Source organism: Carassius gibelio, chromosome B19, assembly GCF_023724105.1.
Source record: "Carassius gibelio isolate Cgi1373 ecotype wild population from Czech Republic chromosome B19, carGib1.2-hapl.c, whole genome shotgun sequence".
Taxonomy (NCBI): Eukaryota; Metazoa; Chordata; class Actinopteri; order Cypriniformes; family Cyprinidae; genus Carassius; species Carassius gibelio.
This window is the reverse complement of record NC_068414.1, coordinates 22699070-22715339: the sequence shown is the minus strand read 5'-3', so window position 1 is coordinate 22715339 and position 16270 is coordinate 22699070.

The following is a 16270-nucleotide window of genomic DNA, read 5'->3' as shown; positions in this document are numbered from 1 at the left end:
TTGAATTCAGTGATGTCATCTCTTTTCAGTTTAAATAGCGTCTGTGCATTTATTTGCAATCAATACACAGTGTCATTCACCTATCATTTCCTCTCATTTTAGGGATTACTCAGGGTTAAGGTTAGGTTTAGGTTTAGGGATATGGTCAAGACTGCATTTTTGGATTAAAATAGTTATATAAGGGCAACAAAACCTGTGACCTAGGAACACATCTATCTCAGAAAAATCAGGACATGCCAATGTGTTTATCATGAGTTGGACATGATGTGAATATATGACACCAGTCCATCAAAACCAGTATGATAATGGATATGTTAGATAAACTATAACATGAGAATTAGTATGGAACAAAGTTAATTATATTTAAATGCACCAACCTTCAGTACTGCAATCCACAACTCTCCATAAAAACCCATGACTTTATCTTGTTCCACCTCAGCGGCTGTGAACTGTTTGACTGCCCGCTACAGTTGAAGTCATAAAACAATCTTATAATTTAGATATAGTTTATCGAACTGATATTCAATTAATTGTGTAAAAAGTCATTTGAATAATAATACATTTTATCTGAGAAGAAAATGATAGCACACATTTTGCATGTAATTTCTTTTTCTTAACATTGCTTGACTGGCTCAAAAACATTTATTTTCCAAACGAAATCATAATTTTATAATATATAATACTTATAGGTAACAATTAACTTAAAGCCTTAATGTATAATGGATTATAAAAGTAGTTATAAATAATTATTATACACACCACACACACACACACACACACACACACACACACACACACACACACAAGTATTGCTTAATATCATATATTATGTTTAGTATATATGAATTAATATATGTACTGTACATACGCGTATGTATGCATGCATATGTATATTTTTGTGTGTGTATATGCACATACTGTACACTCATAAAAAATCTATGACATTCAAAATATTTACATATTTACATGAGAGAGAGAGAGAGAGAGAGAGAGAGAGAGAGAGATTTTAGCTATATATATATATATATATATATATATATGTGTGTGTGTGTGTGTGTGTGTGTGTGTGTGTGTGTGTGTGTGTGTGTGTGTGTGTGTGTGTGTGTGTGTGTATAAGAATATGAACTGAACATAATAACAGATTTTGAGGTTGACAACCAAATTTTTCTAAAGTTTAAGCACCCCATTTCACTGAACATGGCAGATAACAACTGTTAACCCTATTGATGGAAAGTTCCATTCGGTGTTGAAAAGAAAAGCCTCTTTACCACAAATTGGCATTCATGCTTCCTCTTGTGACTACGCTCATTCACCTAAATTCGGTTTGAACTGTTCATCTGAGTCATGTACAGTAACCTCCTACATATATCAGTAACATTCTAATAAAGCTGCGTGAGTGAATGAGTCAGATCGGGAGCCCACCACATATTTACGTTTAGCCACAGATGTGAGCATAGAAGTATGCAGCAGATGGTCTGAGATAACTCTGAGAGTCCCTACCCTACTCAACCTATTCATTAGCCTTCGCTATGAGTTACTGTACACGCATGTGTGAATCAGAGATGATTCACATAACGCACATGATAAAGATTTCACAAGGGAGTGTGATATACAAGACATGTGAGTCACAATATTAATGTCCACTGTTCCATCAAGAATGAAAATCAGTTCCCAAAAACAATGCTGATAGTGCATGTGTCAAAGGAAGTTGGTAGAGGGTCTGACGTCGCCCATCGTAAAGTCATTCTGGAACAATCTGGCTCAGTCTCCTTGAGCAGTAGAAACCCACAAATGACCCTTAGAACAGATGCAATGTGTCAACGTGACGACAGGCTCTCAATACTCCTCTTTAACATCTGCTCGTGTACAAGTTTGTTGGCATGTTTAAGTGTTCAGTAGCCTATGAGAGCTGCAGACGAGTCAGAAACAATGGAAGCTCATGGAGCAGTTTTAACGACAAATTCAGATATGCTAGTCAAAAGGGCAAAGTGTCCTGAACCTATTTCATGGAAATATGTAAAAGAATTTGGCTTCAGTTCATGTGTCCCCAGGAACACCCCCCCCCCCCCCCTCCATAATTTGTAGATCTTCTTGTTCTAGATTTAAATAGAACAGAGAAAACAAAATACGCTGTTGTTCTAAGTTGAAATACATTTTCAGTAAAAATAAAAGCACACCATTTATAGTTTGCTTTGCTTTGTAAAGTGTAAACACTCATCAAATCATTTCTCTGTTTTCATTCCAAAAAACACAAAGTTACAACATTGGTTCAACCAAAAACATAAGTCCACAGGCGGACTATCCATTTGCCTGACCACTTATTGGGAAAAACCTGTTTGAAAACAGTTATTAATGCCAATTCTGTTTATATATTACAGACTTCCCTTTTAATTATAACAAAATGATCAGAATATGCATTATATCAGGTGCTGCTGCCACAGCTATGACTGCTTTTTTCCCAACAGAAAAACAGCTCTTCTCCAGAAAGTGCATACCTGTCTCAGAGCGACCTTTGTTTAGAAAGGCACATTAGTGGCCTAGTCATGATGTGAGGCTTGTATTACTTCAAAGTCAAGACTAAGATAAGAGATTACATTTCACTCTCAGTTTCTCTTTGCCTAACTTCTTCTATTCAAGGTTTTTGACATTTACTGAGTAGGGGAAATCTGTTGAAGGTTACCTCACTTCGAACATTCATTCATTGATTTGAACTGTGCAACATCTGCACACACAGACAAGTGTAACATCATATAACCTACCTCTGTACATAAATACAATTTAAATTCACGTCTCGCACACTGCAGTCATGGTGGAATATCCTGTGATGTCCACTTTGCAGGGCACTTACATTCGAATAGAACAACCGTCCGAAGTCATAAGAGAAACATACAAAATGTGCAGAGCAGGGGGGCGTGAGGACTGGAATTGAGAACCGTTGTCCGAAAAGATGTTAAAAATCCTTCTAAAAATATACCCAACATTAAAAATTATTTGAAACTGACAGTAATGGGATCATATACAAGGGTCATTTTATAATCTAATAATTCTACTGAAAAAAATGATGAATTAATTAATATGTTTGAGTTTTCTTGTTTGATCCCATTCGGAATGGTTCCAATTTATGATTATGTTCCTTTAACATTCCAATGTGAATATAGTGTTTAACTCCTCAAACGATTCAAAAGTGATTAAGAAATCGTTTTACTGAAGAGCTGTCAAGGTGCAGATGATTTACAGGAATATCTGTAGTGTTCAGTGGAAAAGCATCACGTGACATACTCGGAGTCATTTCATTTTAGCCCATCTTTCAACAGGACTATTTCCATAATTGTCTGACTTAGTTAAACTTAAGCTCTTTCTCTCGACTGCACTTCTACGGTTTTCACTTTGATTTGAACTGTACGGTTATTTCTAGACACTTTCAACAGGCCTGGACCTGCTCTCATCCCTCTTGTTTCCTTCAGTTTCTTCAGTTTGTAGCGGCTCTGCTCTCTTGAGCTGTACCTAAACTCATTTTTCATCTTTGATGACGATTACTCAACATTCAAGCATACCTTAGGAATCTTGTGCAGCAAAATAAGAAAATAAAAGTTGTTTTCATTTTTCTGCATTGCTTTAACAAGGTTGATGATCAAAGTATAATGGTGACTGTAATTAACACATGCCGAGACATGCTGCCATTTCTAATGTCGACTGTAATGTGTGGGAACTCTTGCTGGTTCTTGTTAGTTCTACCAAGTTAACATCCTCTATTACTCATTCTCATTTAAATTGATAGTTAAGAATTCTGTCCTTGTTTTCTCACCCAATTTGTGAAGGAAAAGACATCTTAAAACAGCCAAAGCTGGTTTGCTGGTCTTAGTTAGTCTCTTAGTTGGTAAACTGGTTAGTTTTAAAGGGCGGTTTTCAGCTGATCAGCAGTCGAATGCTCATCTAAACCAAATAAATACCAGCTCGACTCAGGTTGGGAGACCATCTTAAACCAACTAAGTAGCTTAGGCTGGTTTAAACAGGTTGTTTAAAAAAAAAAAAAAAATGGAGAAAACCACCAAACATCCTCATGAAGGGAAATCTAATTGTGAACACTGTCACTGAAGCGGGTCCAAATAAAAATCAGAAAACTTGAATGTTCTGTAGGTCCCTTAAAGTCAACTGAAATTTGGATGAAATCTGATACGCAGATCTTTCTCAGAGGGCCAAATGTCTCCTGAGGAGACAAAAGCAGAATCTTATTGACCACAAAAACAAATCCTCCACTTTTCAGCCAAAGCAAGCAACGCGCAGGCCCCCCCAACAAATCCCAAATCTCAACGCTGCTTTTTTTAAAATTCAGTCTTATTAGTAGGTTTGGAGAGTTGGGGTCTCAGGTGGTCAGATGGACCCACAGGGACTGTCCCGTCTCCTGCTGTCCATCAGTGTGTGATCAATGTCTGTCACCCCAGCACAAACCTCCCCCACCCTGCCCTCAGCCATATAAACTGTTCAGACGGTCTTACTGTACCTGATGATTAATTCATGTGCTCAGAAGTGGAAAGATAAATGAGATCGTATCAGAGAAAGTATGCTGACCTAGAGGACTTTGTTGAAGAACTATTCCAGGTTTAATGCAAGATAAGCTCAACGGACTGCATTTGTGCTGCAGTGTTCAGAAAAAATAACATTAATTAGTCCTTTGTTCTCTTTAGGGGAAGTCGTGGCCTAATGGTTAGAGGGTTGGACTCCCAATCGAAGGATTGTGGGTTCTAGTCTCGGGCCGGACGGAATTGTGGGTGGGGGTAGTGCATGAACAGCTCTCTCTCCACCTTTAATACCACGACTTAGGTGCCCTTGAGCAAGGCATCGAACCCCCAACTGCTCCCCGGGCGCCGCAGCATAAATGGCTGCCCACTGCTCCGGGTGTGTGCTCACAGTGTGTGTGTGTGTGTGTTCACTGCTCTGTGTGTGTGCATTTCGGATGGGTTAAATGCAGAGCACAAATTCTGAGTATGGGTCACCATACTTGGCTGAATGTCACTTCACTTTACAAACAAAAATCATAAGGTGCTTACACTTAAAGAAAATACTGCCAATTTTGAAGTACAATTTAAAAGCAGAAATGTGACGTTTTTACATTTGTAAAAGAACATTACATTCTTTGTTTAGAAAAGGTTAGTGCATGGTTTTGGCACACTATAATCTAACCAAACAGTTGACGGTAGCCATTGACTTCAGTTGTATTGAAGTCAATGGCTACTGTCAGCTGTTTGGTTACCAACATTCTTCAGCATCTTCTTTTGTGTTCAACAGAAGAAAGGAACTCAAGCAGGTTAGGGACAACTTGAGAGTGAGTAAATCTTTTTGGTTGAACTAACACTTTATTAGATTTTAACATTTTCTTACATCTAGTATTCCATTAAGCTGAATCAATTGCTTGTTTTGTTGAAACTTCCAGTTATGTCATGCTTTTTGTTCATATGGTTTTTCTATATTTTCTAAAACTGCTTTTGGACATTCAGTGACATATTTTAGTATAGAGAACACCAAGAGGAATCAAAATAACAAAAACAGAGCACTTTTACAAGGCTGAGAAGAAAACCTGTGGGGGCAGATGGAACAGTCCTCAGTGCTCAGTTCTTAAAGGTTAACCCCTCTTGTTATTGGGTTTGATGTCTATAAGGAATCTTTCTATATATATCAAAAGCAGTTTATAAACACTGAAAAGAAAGAGGAGATAAATGTTACATGACAAGTACAGTTCTGTAAAGCTATGATCTCTCTGGCCTCATATCAGCACATTTATGTATGTGTTCTTTTGGCCGCTTTGTTGTGTTTGTGTCTGTACACAGCAGGGAATACTTTGATATTGGTGGATGACAGGAAGTGATGTGAAGACCCCTGTGTTCTGGACTCGGGTGGGCGGCTTCATTCAGTTTTTGTCTCAGAGCCAGAGCCGTCACAGAGAGGGAATTGTCAGTTAGGTCTAGTTATATCTGGGTCTACATTCTCCTGTGGAATAAACAGCGTCAATGTTCCCGGTTTACAGTCACCGTGGAGATGGAATGAAAAGTTCCAGAGAGAAACTTCCTATTGAGTAGGAACAAGTTACGGAATCACACCAACTTAATTAACCTCCACCAAGTCAAGAAAGGGTTTTTTCTTTGTTGTTTGTTTTCTATAAATCACATTCCTGATGCTTTATTAAAGTCAGAGTAAAGACATTTATAAAGTTGCAAACTTTTTATTTCAGGTATTTTTCAAGTAAACCTTTTCAAGTTTTTCCAACTATTTGTATTTCCAAGTAAATGTTATTTCAGGTAAATGCTGTTCTTTTGAACTGAGAAAAAAATATTAAGCTGCACAGCTGTTTTCAACAGTAAAAATAAGAAATGTGTCTTGAGCACATACTGTAACCCAAAAATGAGAGTTATTTCTGAATCATATAACACTGAAGCCTGGAATAATGGCTGCTGAAAATTCAGCTTTGCCATCACAAGAATTCATTTAATTTAAAATACATATAAAAATAGAAAAACGTTATTTTAAATTGTAATAATATTTCACACTGTTACTGTATCAAATAACAGCAGTCTTGGTAAGAATAAGAAACTTATTGATCTTATAATGGCCCGTACTTAAAAAGTATGAGTTTTTAATAAGGCCTAATTTATAAACAGTGGTCTATAAATCTTCAGACATAATGAACTGCGAGAAGGCATTTATAAAGCAGTTCTATGACATAAATGAGAGATGATATACTACATTAAAAACTTAGGAGAACGCTTTTAAACAGAAACTTCATTTTATAACTTGTGCGGTTATGTAATTTCACTGAACGGATTAATGTCAAGAGAAAAGAGTGAAGAATGAGACAGATTAAATTAGCTTCAAATAATTGTAATTTTTTTAAATACCTACAATAACAGAATGAGTTCTTTTATAAAGTACATATAAGAGGGAACATGTAAAAGAGTCACAACTACTTAGACCATCTCAGAAAAAAAAAAAAAATTGGAGCGTCTGGTCAGTTTAATCTTGACCGACTGCATGACAGCTGCACTCCAGCAGGAAGTCAGAACTTCCGCTGACATGAAGCTCTTTAAATCATCAGACATCAAATCCACGTAAAATACCATTTCTTCCCTTATATGCTGAAAGTGGAAAGGGTATATATAAGCAGTACACTCAGAAATGCTTTCTTCTCTGCTGATGATTCTACAACGATCATAACCCTTCTTTATACCTCTGACCCTTTACCTCTATTGCAGATGGTTCATGTTCTTGCTGCTTTATTGCTGCATCTACTGCATATTATAATGTATAACATATTATGTATATTTGGGAATGCAGCCTCCATGAATCTTACACTAATACTGAAAAACACATCGAAATTAACTTAAATGTAGTCAGTATGGCCAATGTTCAGCAATCTCATTCCACAGCAAGCAGAACCACCAGGACAAGTTTTCGCATGACCTTCCCAGCCCAAACCTTCAGAATTCTTCAGAAGTGTTATCACCATGCTTAATGAAAAATAAAGCAACGAGGGAAAACAATAGAGAGAAGAGAGCCAAGACAAAGACACAACAATGTCAGAGTTGCGAGGTGGGAGGCAACAACTTACTTTGATAAATCCTGGATTCCTCCTGAGAGCTTCACCACACAAAAGAACCTTTGAATGATCCTGAAAAAAAAAAAAAAGCTGGCTTGATAAGAATTAGGATTTTGCTATGGCAACATTATAACAAATTTAACCCTTGTATTGTGTTCTGGGTGAATTAGACTGATTTGGATTTTCGAGCTGTCGGAAATACCAGTTAATCTGTGATTTAATTCTTGATATTTTGTGACTTTTTCTCATTTAGGGCCATAAACATGCATGCAAAATGAAGATACACTGATGTGTTTTGAAGTGCACGCAAAAACAATTTCTGATGATTTGATGTTTGCAGGTCATTTTGACCCACTTTTATTTATTTATTTTTCTCATACATATGGCAGATATGTATGGTAAAATTCTGAGATTGTTCATAATCAAGCAGATGATGAACAATGATTATATGTTGCAATCAAACTTGTAGCAAGGTTTGGTAGTTTATGTTGTCTCAGGGTTGGCATCATCTCTTCTCAGGTGTTCGGTCATCTCAGGTCTTTGGAAGAGCTGGAGCCAGACTGGAGCTTGTGTAATTCCTAGTAATCACAGAATGTCAATCCTGTGGCAGAAACAGAGAAACAAATAGAGAAATAATTATCATAGCAGCTGTTCCAACAAAGCAAAAATTATTTGTTCAACCCAAGCTAAGGAATAATAATGTGCATTTGATCAGATATAACTGCAGTACAAGATTATGAGATGCATTATTTGAAGAGATGTGTATTTAATCTAGATTTAAACAGAGAGTGTGTCTGAACCCTGAACATTATCAGGAAGACTACTATAATATTTTGTAACTGATACAGAACTTATTAGGTAGCCAGTGCAGAGACTGTAAAATTGGGGTAATATGGTCATATTTTCCAGCTACTGAATTTTGGACTAGCTTGTTTATTGAGGATGCAGGATAACCACCTAACCGTAAAGGTCTGAAAGGAAATCTGCTAATCCTTTTATGAAATGTGTATAGGGCCTTGTATGGTCTATACACAGTAGCCAGAGCAAGAGATATGATAGATTTCTTTTGCATATCTGACAGTGTAACATTAACATCAAGTATTTCAAATGAGTTAAACCTGTATCCTGTTTTCTGACCAGTCTGACGGGGCTCTTGCTTATGACAGACAGTACCTTGGTGAAGTAGACTCATTTAGACCAATATAATCATTTGCTTTGAGCCAGGTTGCAGTCAAGCAGAGGTCATCAAAACTATTATCTGTGATCATTTAATTTACAATAACTGCTTTGTTCTGAGTGATCTAATGTTTAGGAGCCCAAACTTTAAAAATTGTTTTTGTTCAATTATTTTGCATTATTCTGTTTTATCAGATTTTTTCTAGAGCCTGCATTAAATTTATATTTTGACCTCACTATTCGAAGGAACAGACACAGTCTTTACTGATTGGACAGCACAAGTACTTCGATCATTTATCTGGGTAAAACAAAAGCAATCATAGTATTTCTATTTTCAATGTATATGGAATACATAACTTATTTTTCTTCCAGAATTTTTTTTTTTTCATTTAGGGCCATGAACATTTCTAAATAAGTTGTGTTCCAAAAATCAGTGATAAAATAGTTATTTAGGAGTCAAAGCCTGGCTCACACTACAGGATTTTTTGCCAGATTTAGCCCTGATTTCTCCCTCCTGAGAATCGGAGCAAACATCTTGTCGAGCACCTCGATCGCTCCCGATGTTCTACGTGGAATATCTGGTAATGTGAGGCTTTCACTGATCGAATCTTGCACCTCCAGATCTGCTCGCACACAAATCGGCGCAGCCCCGATTAGACTTTTCCAATGATATATACATTACAGACCAAAAGTTTGGACACACCTTCTCATTCAAAGAGTTTTCTTTATTTTCATGACTATGAAAATTGTAGAGTCACACTGAAGGCATCAAAACTATGAAAAAAAGTGTGAAACAACTGAAAATATGTCATATTGTATGTTCTTCAAAGTAGCCACCTTTTGCTTTGATCACTGCTTTGCACACTCTTGGCATTCTCTTGATGAGCTTCAAGAGGTAGTCACCTGAAATGGTCTTCCAACAGTCTTGAAGGAGTTGCCCGAGAGATGCTTAGCACTTGTTGGCCCTTTTGCCTTCTGTCTGCGGTCCAGCTCACCCCTAAACCATCTCGATTGGGTTCAGGTCGGGTAACTGTGGAGGACAGGTCATCTGGCGCAGCACCCCATCACTCTCCTTCTTGGTCAAATAGCCCTTGATGCCTTCAGTGTGACTCTACAATTTTCATAGTCATGAAAATAAAGAAAACTCTTTGAATGAGAAGGTGTGTCCAAACTTTTGGTCTGTACTGTAGTTTGTCATGATTTGATTAGGATTTAACTGCAACCTAGAATATAGTAACTTAGAAGTAAACTTCTACCAGCAGGAAGATAATAGTTAAGGGGTTAAAAAATGTGGTTCAACAGATTAAAAAAAAAATCCTGCTTTTTGATATTAATGGTTTGCACTGTGTGACAAATACTGATATAATTTTTTTTTTTTCATACCTGACCATTTTTAGAATGTGATATTTAGGGAATTGCATTAAAAGGCAATTAGGGTCAATTTGACCCACTCCATCAAAATCGTACCCAGAAATCAAACATAATACACGGGTTAAACGTAAGGTAGAAATGTGTGTGTGTGTGTGTATATATATATATATATATATATATATATATATATATATATATATATATATATATATACACACACATATATATACACAGTTTTCTTTTTTTTCTCTTTTTTTTTTTACATGCAGTGTTATTAATGTGTTAAGTATGACTCAAACACATGTTGATGGTCTATTATGGGGAATGAACAGTGATGTCCTTTAGGCACATACCTTCATTAGGGGTGTAAGGGTCATGGTATTTTTGGGAGGGACCATCATCACAGCATACCTGGACCTGAGACAGCTTGACCTAGCAGGACATGTCCTGAGGATAGTAATGTGAAGAAATTTTCTAATTTTGTCCATTTAAATTACTTTCAAATAATGAGTTCAAGCCATTGTACATTAGTCTCATTTGTCCATTACAGAGCAATGGTCAGATATGCAGCCTATAATATAGAAATATATTATTTTATAAAACACAATATCTAAACAACCTTAAAATATCCTAAATGTATTTCCAGTGTAGCAAAATAAATGCTTTCCAATGGGATAAGTAATCTATTGCAAACGTAAAAGATGTCATTTTTTAAAACAAACTGAATTGTTGCTTATCAGGTATTTAAGTCTGCTTAGATGCTTTTACTGGTAAACCAAAAAAATCTATAAAAACAAACAAACTAAAAACTACTCATTAAGACATTTACTGTATGCATTTGAAATTGATGCAAACTGCAAGCAAATGAGGCTAACCGCTCAGCTAACTTGGACTGTCTGGACAGCTAAGACAACTTGAACTGTTGTAACATTGTGATATGAGTCATCTAAAGAACTGACAAGTGATATTATTAAAAAGCAGAAAAGAAACTGCTAACATTACAAGTGACATTTAAGTATGACCTTTTTTTTGGCCCACGAGTGTGTAAAACCTTTAGAGTAGAGCTCCATACCTGTTAAGAGATAAGACGCAAGGCTGAGTCCATATTGAGCTTTCTCCACTAAATAAATCTTCATTAAAAACCTAGTTGAGTTTCAGAGCAGGTGACTGAAAGAGGATCAATGCTAAAGGAAAGTTATAGTGATCTATGGACACATTACAGTAGATATATGCATATTTTATCTTCATGAGTTTGAAAGTCCTTTTAGGAGTTTGATTTGATAGAGGTAGATGCTAAACAAAGAACTGAATTTCATTATAAGGGAAATATACACCATGAAGAAAAGCTCCTGATTTAATCAACTGTCTGCCTTATGAAAATTTAATGCTCAAACTGTGTGATGAATGTACATTTTGATTTTGTCATCTTCAAGGAGGACCTACTGAGGGAGCACAAATGGACATTGTGTACAAGCTCGGTTGCACTATACAAACTGTCCTGTTAATCGGAGTGAAAGGAAATCAATAGAGATACTCTTTAAAGTCTCCTGAGCAGATGTTCAGGCCCCCAAACCTCCAGACAACAATCAAAACTGTCATTACACACTGAGCTCCACCTGAACCCCCCATACAAGCACTCAGCATAAAATGTTATTCTTTAATGATTTCATTTGAATCAGGATAGAATAAGTTCTGCAACACAGACAAGCTGGCTTATGATTATAGGTGGCCTATATCTTTCAAAAAATATTAATAAAATAAAGGTTTTTTTTGACAAACCACATTTACAGTAATTAGAACATGTAAATCTAGTGTTCAGTACAGTTTAGAATTCAGGATAGAATATTTTCTCTGGTCATTCATCTATGTAATGGCAATGCTTCTAACCTAATGACAACAGCTTGTGATTTTCACCTTGAATTCCACCTCAGAAATGACAAAACCTTCATTCATTTCCCTTGACAGTCTCAACAAGCTGCATTGAAGCTGTATGAGAGAGGATGATTGGCTGTTTGTTTAAAAAACAGCATTCCTTTCATTCCCAGCCTTATGATTGGAAGAATTTGATGGAATTTTGAGGGCGAGACTTTCACACTAGACATATGTTGACATCAGGAAAAGAGGTGGAAGTGAAGGGACTGTCTGCTACAGCTGCCACCTTCTCAAGGCCAGAGGATAAGAGCCGAATGAAGACCTCATCCACCCCCTGGACCGAGACTCCTGTCACTATTATCTCAGCTGAAGCTGAGCTGTTCTGTCTACTAAGAAATGGTACCTTCTGTGCATCTAATATTACTGATTTACACAAATTAATACATTTTATTTAATTTCTGTAAATTATATAAATTTAGTGAGTGGATACGTCTGGTGAGAACTTTTTACAGACTCCTTTATGCTTTGGATAATGGCTAATTGACCCTTCGCAGGGAGCTTTATTGACAGGCGACCTGACCAATCATAATAGAGAATCCACAATTTTGTCCGACAAATTTATCACACAGAAGAGTCGATTAACTTCAGTGGACTTAGAAATGGTGTGTACTGATGTCTTTCCACGGTTGACCTAAAATACCTTCTGATTCATGTTTATTTCAGGCCAGGGGCCGATTTAGTGATTTGGGGGCCATAAGCAAATTCGAGGTATTGGGCCCCAACAGAATAACTATGTGCTCCTTTACTCCTAACCCTTATTTTGTTTGCTCGCTCTCATAGTTTATAGTTTATTTATCTCTTCACAACCAGTAATATGTCAACCTGATGCTGTTATTAAAGCCATATTAGCCCCCCCCCCCCCCAAAAAAAAAAAAAAAAAAAAAAAAAAAAATGTTGTCACTTGTCCATTTAATAAATTGTAAACCTTTTAATTATCCAAGTTCCAAGTGTTCTGAAGGCATACGGTAGGGTTTGCAGAGAAACAAATTAATACTGTATGTAATCCATGTTAGCATATTATTAATCATTGCATTCTTGGATTTGTACGAATGCTCGGCCATTCGCACCAGTGCACTTAAGAAGCACACAAGCCACAGAGTCATTTTAAAACATTCAGATAAAATGATGACTTGACACACAATAATCTCTTTACTGAGGTGAATATCCCTATTCTAAGACAGTCAAACAGTATTATACAGCCTAGAATGCATGAAAAGAGTGCTCCCTCAAACATAAAGTTGCATCTCAAAAAAATTTAATAATAAATACCTTTTCCATGATATTCTAATTTTTGAGATGCACCTGTATCTATAATGCGACTGATTTTACATGTAAAGGTTTACACGCCATCCTCCACTAAAAATGAGCAAAAATTCAAATGAAGGCATTTGCAGATGGATCTGTCAGTAAAGAATCACTCAGTGTGCCCACTGATGCAGAAGACTACACACAGTACTGCTCAACACTGCCCTCTATTGCTGGCAAGAGACTGAAAAATTCTAACAATCAGACAAAATGATTCAGCCTTGAAGAGATCACCGGTAATCCATTACTACCAAAACAAGCGAGTCTGAGCCCTGTAGCTGGTCTGATGACGGATTATTCCCAACTGAACTTCATTCCAAAGTCTTGACATCCACTAACCTGCAGCCTCTCCAGACACGCTTCCCCATGAGATGTAACTGAGAGAAGCTGCCACTAAACAATGCGTGTGCAAGTGGAAATGACATGGAAATTACACTGATAATCACTAATAGTTTGCAGTTGCTGAATGTTTATGTAGTGGCCTGAGGACAACATTCTTGGAAAGACAGAAAATGAACCACTACAGATTTCCAGGGGGATGCTTTTCTGGAACATTTTATACGATGTGGATTTTAAATCTTTTCAATAAGAGCTCTTACCCAACCTTTGATTACATTATCTGAGAATGTAACTACAACATGAAAATGACACACGTTGTGACCCCGGTCCTGCCCAGATGTGTAGTTCTGACCCGTTAAACGCTCAAGGTCAGAGAACAGAATCTGCTCTGATCCGAACATAACATCCCTCCGGACCCCAGCACACCCTTTGTTGCATCTGCACTGTGGCCCAGGAGCAAAGGTTGAGTAATACACAGACATCAGAGCAGGTGGGCGCATGTTGAGCAATGAAACACACCCCAGACAAATAAAAGCAAAGTGGAACACAGGAAATATGTTTGTGGGTTGATTCCCAGAAAAATAAAACCATGTGGGCAGAGCATAATTTTAGATGTGGATATTGCTCAATACAAGCAAGTCATGCATGCACACAAAGCAAGAACTGAACGGTCTGTCATCAACACTATTAGATATTAGCTCACCTATTACGTTTGCAAAATGGGGCATTAAAGGGTTAGTTCACCCAATAATCAAAATGATGTTATTAATAACTCACCCTCATGTCGTTCCAAACCAGTGAGACCTGTTTATCTTTGGAACACAGTTTAAGATATTTTAGATTTAGTCCGAGAGCCCTCAGTCCCTCCATTGAAACTGTGTGTACGGTCTACGGCTCGGTATTCATCTTCAATTCTCTCTTCACAGCAGTTCAGTCAATGTACTGTTTGAGTGCATGCATTACTCCGGGATATTGATTTGTTTTAACTCAGAGGGAGTGTCAGCCACATTAAAAAAAGTTAACAGCTTAAGTCATTTGTGGATTAATGCGTATTGGAGACGCGAACAGTTTAAAATGATTCAGTTCGATTTGGTGAACTGGTTCAAAAAGATCTGGTTACATCGAATGATTAGTTCGTGAATCGGATTTCATTGAACTGTTGTTTTGAACTTGCTCACAACAGACACAGAAGAGAAGACAATGCTGAATAAAGTCGTAGTTTTTGCTATTTTTGCACCAAAATGTATTTTCGATGCTTCAGAAAATTCTAACTGACCCTTTGATGTCACATGGACTACTTTGATGATGTTTTTCTTACCTTTCTGGACATAGACAGTATACCGTACACACAGCTTCAATGGAGGGACTGAGAGCTCTCAGACTAAATCTAAAATATCTTAAACTGTGGTCCAAAGATAAACGGAGGTCTTATGGGTTTGGAACGACATGAGGGTGAGTTATTAATGACATAATTTAGATTTCAATTTAGATTCCAAATAGAACTGAATAGTTTTAAACTGTTCGCGTCTCCAATACGTATTAATCCACAAATGACTTAAGCTGTTAACTTTTTTAATGTGGCTGACACTCCCTCTGAGTTCAAACAAACCAATATCCCGGAGTAATGCATGCACTCAAACAGTACACTGACTGAACTGCTGTGAAGAGAGAACTGAAGATGAACACCGAGCCGTAGAGACCGTACACACAGCTTCAATGGAGGGACTGAGAGCTCGCGGACTAAATCTAAAATATCTTAAACTGTGTTCTCACAGGTTTGAAACGACATGAGGGTGAGTTATTAATGACATAATTTGGATTTTTGGTTGAACGATCCCTTTAAGGATTCAAACATAATTTAATACACAATTTGGTCTACTCTGAAATTCATACAGTATATCAGAGTCCAAAAACAAAACCTTTCACCAGTACTGGGGCACATGTCTCCTGATAAAAATGTGTCCCCGTATTTTGATACTCTTCTATGATACAATTAATGATAAATGGCTAACTTGTGTTTACCTGCTGTATGAGGTTGTTCACAACCTGCTCCCTCGAATAAAAACTGAAAAACGATAGAATAGGTTTGAATGTTTTGTTTCCTAAAATGGAAAGGTAAATATTCACCTCATTCGGTGCTCTTTTGGTTCTCTGTCAAACTATCCCTTACTATACAGACTATTCAATACAACTCCATAAAGCAACACAAGCCTATGTTTTCTAGACACGATGACTGACGTTATTGATCATCTTTGGCTCCAAAGAATAACAGAATTTGTAAAACATTGTCACTTGCCAATTGCTATAATGTGTGACAAGAATGAATATCGTGTAATAATTGATTGTCTAATTTCAGATGATCCCTCATGCACCTGAGTCAACTAACACTGGTTTAGTTGGAAGAATAATAGACATCATCTCTTTAGAGAGTACAACTCTGAATCTGCCGGCAGGATACAGTGATGCTGTGGAAAATAGCTATAATTGAAGTGACCGGATAAAGTCAAAGCTTATAATGAAGCCAATTAGTCTGTAAATGAATGACCAGGACTCAGGAGA